The sequence below is a fragment of the Stegodyphus dumicola genome, chromosome 11 (genome assembly GCF_044657685.1).
Source record: "Stegodyphus dumicola isolate Sdum_Otavi_A_Nest chromosome 11, ASM4465768v1".
Lineage (NCBI taxonomy): Eukaryota > Metazoa > Arthropoda > Arachnida > Araneae > Eresidae > Stegodyphus > Stegodyphus dumicola.
Window position 1 is genome coordinate 113,717,362 of NC_140778.1, and position 6,000 is coordinate 113,723,361.

Genomic DNA, 6,000 nt, shown 5'->3' on the forward strand with positions numbered 1-6,000 from the left:
AGCAGATAACCCGCGAGGCTTTGTCGCAATAACAAAAAAAAAAAAAAAAAAGAAAAAAGAAAATCATCCTGTCGTAAACTTTAATGATAATTCTCATTCTTTTTTTTAAATTCAGTTTTATTATACGTTCATTAACGCATATTCATTTCTTCTTTATCTAGTCTACCCCAGTTTTCCATATCAACCATAGAGAGATGGACAGAAAAAGAAAAGCTGAGAATCGCTACACATATTACAGTTCTTCTTACAAGAAAGTAAGTGATTTTATGCCATTCATTTCATAGTTATTATTTAAATGTTTGCCACTGAAAGTTTGAATAATTAATTTTAATTAATGAATTAATTTTGAAGCATAGTTTGAATAATTATTTAAGCTCAAGCTTTGAAGTTTTGGAATTGCATTCTCGATTTTATCTGAAATGTATCATAAATTATACTTAAGTCACTTAAAATAAATTGATTTGTATAATACTATTTATTTAACACTGCCTATGACATCATAACAAGAAAGGAGTATCCCCCTCCCTGTTCTTTTTTTTCCTAGATGACCATATTTTCACATTAAGGCAACGCTAGATTCTTTTCGTTATGCGTTTTGCATATTAGACCTGATGGAAATTTCAAAATCTGATTGGAACCAGCCACTTGAAAATTTCAGATTACATTATAAACTTCAAAGAAAACTCCACAAAATGCATAAAGTTAAGAAATTGAAATACATAAAAATATTATACAAATAATACGTAATAATAAATATAACAATTGCCGCTAACTTGCCGAAATAATCCTTTAATGTTGAATAAAATTAAATGTCAATTCTGAAATGATTTTTATATAACAAAGAAACAAAGCTTCTAAGCTTCCTCAGTGTATCATTTCTTTTTTGAACTTAAAAAAAATCAAAGGAAAAAATATCAAAATATTAAAACCTTTACTACCGTTACAACATAATTGTATATATATATATATATATATATATATATATATTATGTAGTATCTATCTATATATATATATATATATAAAGAGACTTTCAGTCTGCAATTAATACATTTTATGCTGTCCAGAGATATTGCATTACCGACTTCTCGAGGCCATCCTGTTGTTTTGATATAATGATAATTTTGTTCCTTTTTGGTTAAAGCTATATTTCTACTAAGGAATCATAAATTATTATTCATATACCAATATCATTATGCCAAAATAATTACGGAGTTAGGTTAATCGATTAGTAATCACACTGTAGTATTCAAATAGCTATAAAAGTTGTGAGTGTTATGCATGGAATAAGAAGAACATTCCTGTATCTGATAGATAACTAGACCATATTCTTCATTTTTGAACGAAATCATAATTCAATCGGAACTCGAGAATAAATGATTACGACATTTTCCTGTGTAACTGATTTGCCATATTAGCAAAAAACTTATCCTAATGATTACTTTAATTACTTTCCTAATTATTTTTATTTATTACTTAATTTAACCTTAATTGCTTATTATTTACTAATTTTATTTATTAATTACGCATAGTTCCATTAATTTCTATTTTATTTATTTTGGGTCACGGTTTTTAATGAACATTCGACTGAGGTCGAAATGTGTCCCGCCTTTTTTTCAATTCACCTCTCCGTAAAAGTATTTCTACCGTGTTGTATAAGCTGAGATAGGTAATTTCCGTTCTGTAACCTCACTTTTTTTTTTTTTTTTTTTTTTCTGTGCAGTGCGCGTGGGATCGCTCGTTTGAGCTCGGTAATTTTTTTTTTTTTTTTTTTTTTTTTTATGTTTTGTACTTCAAGTAAGTTTTTACTATCGTTTCTATTATTTCAGTATGACTTCCATTTTAAGTGTACTTGTTAAGTACAAAGGTTTTTTAGACAGTAAAATTAGTTGGACTTATTCTAATAATATGCCAAATTTGGGAAAGCAGGGGTTTCCAAATAGGAATTTTATTACTACCTTTATCGTTTATCATCAATAAATGCCTGTAACAACAATAAATGCCTGTTTTTGAGAATATGTGGGTTAGTTAAGGGGGTTTTGAATTGCCTAAAGTGTGAAGCATGGAGGTAGGAAAGGGAGGAGGGGCCATTCCGCGCTAGAAGTGAAGCACTGCTTTGAAGCTTGGGTCACCAGACGAGGTGTTATTTGTTTACATTCAGAAGCTCGCTTGACAAGATTCTGATAGTATTTCGACACACGACAGTTCCATAGAAATCGAAAAAAGGACACTCTCGCAGGAAAGAAACATTCATAGTGTGATGGATAATAGCAATTTGTATAGTTTAGTGACATTTACGCAAAAATTACATCTTGGTTATTTTTCGATAACTAACAACAGCGATTTTGATTATGAATTTGTTTTATAAAATTCTAAGCTGTTGCACTACAAAAATATAGGTTTTAAGAAAATTGCTAAAAGAGATCTGCCAAAATTTATTTTCTAGAAGATTTGAAAAGTTTGAAACTTGATGGCTAAATGTAAATATAAAATTATGTATGTTAAAATATTTGTAATAAGGCACATAGGTCAGATTAAGTTTTTATTAAATAGAGTAACGCATGCAACGGCTATCTGCCTAAAGAGAGAGATGCCATCGTGGAGGAATTTTGAAGAAAAACTGACCTTTGAGTGGGTATTAAAAATAATACTTATAATTTTCATTCAAATTATATTCATATATATTTTTTATGTAAAACTTTCGGGTGTATGCTAAATTAATGTAAATTACTTTACACAAAAAATATAGTGAATGTACAGAAATTAAAGATTTGCACATGCCGGAAATGATAAATAGGAAATATGTATGGGTATTTATGCATGTGCTTGCAAAAAGCATGTATCTGCCTTTGACAAAATACTTAAATATTCATTAAATTATTTATAATGTATTTGAAATGAAGAATTTATTCACTTATAAACAACTGTGAAGAAATCTAATGATTAAATGTATCTAATTTGTAATGATTATAAATGTTATCTAAATATATAATAACCTTAATATTGAATTGTAAACATAAATTGAAATCCTGTTGACAAATACGTTATAAAACTATTTAAGCAAGAATTGTTCGTATTGGAAAGCAATCTCTTAAAAGGTATTGTAAAGCAAATGCTATGAGATGCGCACTTAAGAACGTAATAAAGAGTTTTGGAATATGTATTGTTGAAATGAAGGGTAAAAAAAAAAATCTGATAAGTATAATTAAAAGAATTATTCCCTTTACATTTTATAATAACTCAGTTACAAGTTTTAAATAATACTTAAAAAAAAAAAAACTTATTTTATTCCCTTTCAGAAATGTTCAGAGAAAGTCAAATACTATTTAATACCTATTTAATTATTAGGAATTAGCGAAATACTTATTTAAAGTATTTCGCTAATTCCTAATAATTCTCTAATTTAAAATGAACCGAATAGAGCATTAATTACAAATTGACTGACATTTTTCGATTTAAAAGAAGCCAAAAAATCATGTCATATTTAAGAAAGTATTTTAGGAAGAAGCTCTATAAATAGAAAAGAAATAATGCATAATTTTAATATTAATAATACAATAAACTTTTATCTTAATTTTTGTACCTTAACCGAATAAAATCGAATTACCTTATTTTTTTTTCTAATGTAATTAACGAAAACTTGTGAAAATATTTCATTCAAATTAAACCATTCTGAGAAAACTGTCCTGTGAAAAGTATAGCATTTAATTCCGTTCAGAATGAAATGTTGTTTAAAAATATGTTGTTTTCACATACTTAGGACTCTGAAGTGTTGTAGAAAAAAAGTATATACATTTATATGTATATTTGCGACGTAATTACAAAATATTTACACCCGAACGCGTCAAATCCCATAGAACCCAATGGTAAATGACCCAATGTTTTGGTCACCACGTAAGGATCGCCGGTGCTTCAGAGCAGGGTACGGAGAAACTTGTTTAGGGCGACTCCTTCTTACTTCCTACCTCCATGGTGTGAAGGAACAGGGGCGTAGCTAGAGGGGAGCAAGGGGGGCATCTGTCCCCGGGCGCAGAATCCAAGGGGCGCCAAATTGATGTTACGACATTTTAGAATTAAATGTTTTCCATCCCTGGCAAGCAGAAGCGGGCGCCAAATCTTCAGTTGTCCCTGGGCGCTGAAAACCCTAGCTACGATTCTGTGAAGAAATTTTGAAGCTTGGTTCTAAAAAGACCATTTGGGATGGTTTTGCATGGATATGCAGGAAAGTTAAGAAGGGGTAGGTCTGAGGGTCTCAAAAGTCTTATATGTAAGGACGTTTCGTGTAATAAGTTTAAGCTGGAGGAGGTATTTTATTTAATGTTTGAAATAAGGGCACCTGTACGTGCAATATCGCTGACGATTTTGACTTTTCGTCAGTTAATGAAATGATAATTAATCACGTTGAGTTGATGCCTGAGAAAACAGGAGGTGTAGGTAAGATTGCTGAAACTGATGAATCTAAGTTTGATAAAAGACATTGGGTAAGACATGATAGAGGACATTGGATGGCGGGTCAGTGGGTTTTTGGCGGGAGGGGGGAGAGAGGATGGGAAAATCGTTTAGTGTTTGCAGTATCCAATAGCACTCAGAGAAACATTTTTAAATGTCATTAAAAATAGATAGGAGCAGATGTTTTAATTTATAAGGATTGCTGGAAGGCATACGATGTAATTTCACGTCAAGAATTGGATGACATATAAAAGTTAATCATTCAATTCATTTTAAGGATTCTGAAACACAATGTCTCACAAGCATAATTGAAAGCACTTGCAGACATGCGAAAAGTTCTTTGACATCTTATAATTAGCAAAATGACTTCTTCTATTTAGCTGTTTATATATATATCATGCAAGGAGAAGATTATACATTCGTTTAATGCAGAAAAAAAGGGTTACTGAACTGAAATCAGCTAATGGACTAATGCTAATTAGTAGCCTCTTTGGATGACTAATTATAGCTAATCCCTTATAATTCAATATAGTTAATCCCTTTTAATTCATTATAGCTAATCCCTTGAGATGCTAAGGGGAAGGAATGCCTTCATGGAGAACTTTTGAAGGGAAAACTGGCTTGTATAATTCTGACACTTCGGAAAAACCATGCAGCCAGCCCATTTGCAGGTTTCCAACCTCAGATTGACCAGTGTTCAGCAATACTTTATAGCTCGGTCGCTAAAAAGACTAGAAGACTAGATGTATTGTGATTGGGAAGTTTTATGGCACCTTCCCTCTTTTTTTTTTTTTTTTTTTTTTTTTTTTTTTCCTCAATTGGTAACACAGTTCGTGTTAGAAAGCAGTAGAATGTCATATTCTCATGGTTTTTCCTTATTTTAAAAATGCTTATTTTACTACGTGTTTTGCTTTTTTGGTATTTCAAACAATGTTAAGTTAATGTCTTGAAATCAGATTCAAAGTTTAAAGATATAGACAATTGCCCACTAGTGATATATCGAATGACCTACATTATAAGTTATCTTTCGCTTACTGATTTTCAGTTTGCTGTGCTTAAAGAAATGTATTGTGCAATTCCCTGCTGATTACCTATTTATACATTAGTTTATTAATGGTTTTTATCTGTTCCTAGTAAAAATTCACAAAATTGTATAAAATAAACTAAAGATGAATTCCCGGTCTCAAGATTTAAATTAGTTTGTTTATGATTAATTTATCACAAGTCTTGAATTAAGTATGAGTTTCTTTTCATGTACTCATGTGTGAATTTCTTGATAACACTATCACAAAATACTTTTATAGGTAAAGAAGTCTGATGTTCAGTGTTACTTTGAAAGCAAACCGGGTGGTTGCAAAAATCTTTACTGTGCTTTCTTTCACCAAAAAGCTAGGCCGGGAGATAAAGGTAAGTTAATAATTTTATTTGCTCGTTTCTATATTTATCTTCAATATAGGTACATCCAACTGAATATATCAATCATTTTTAATTTTCGTAATGAACAGATATAAATAAAATTAGCAGAATTGTACTTTCATATAAAGACTGAATGT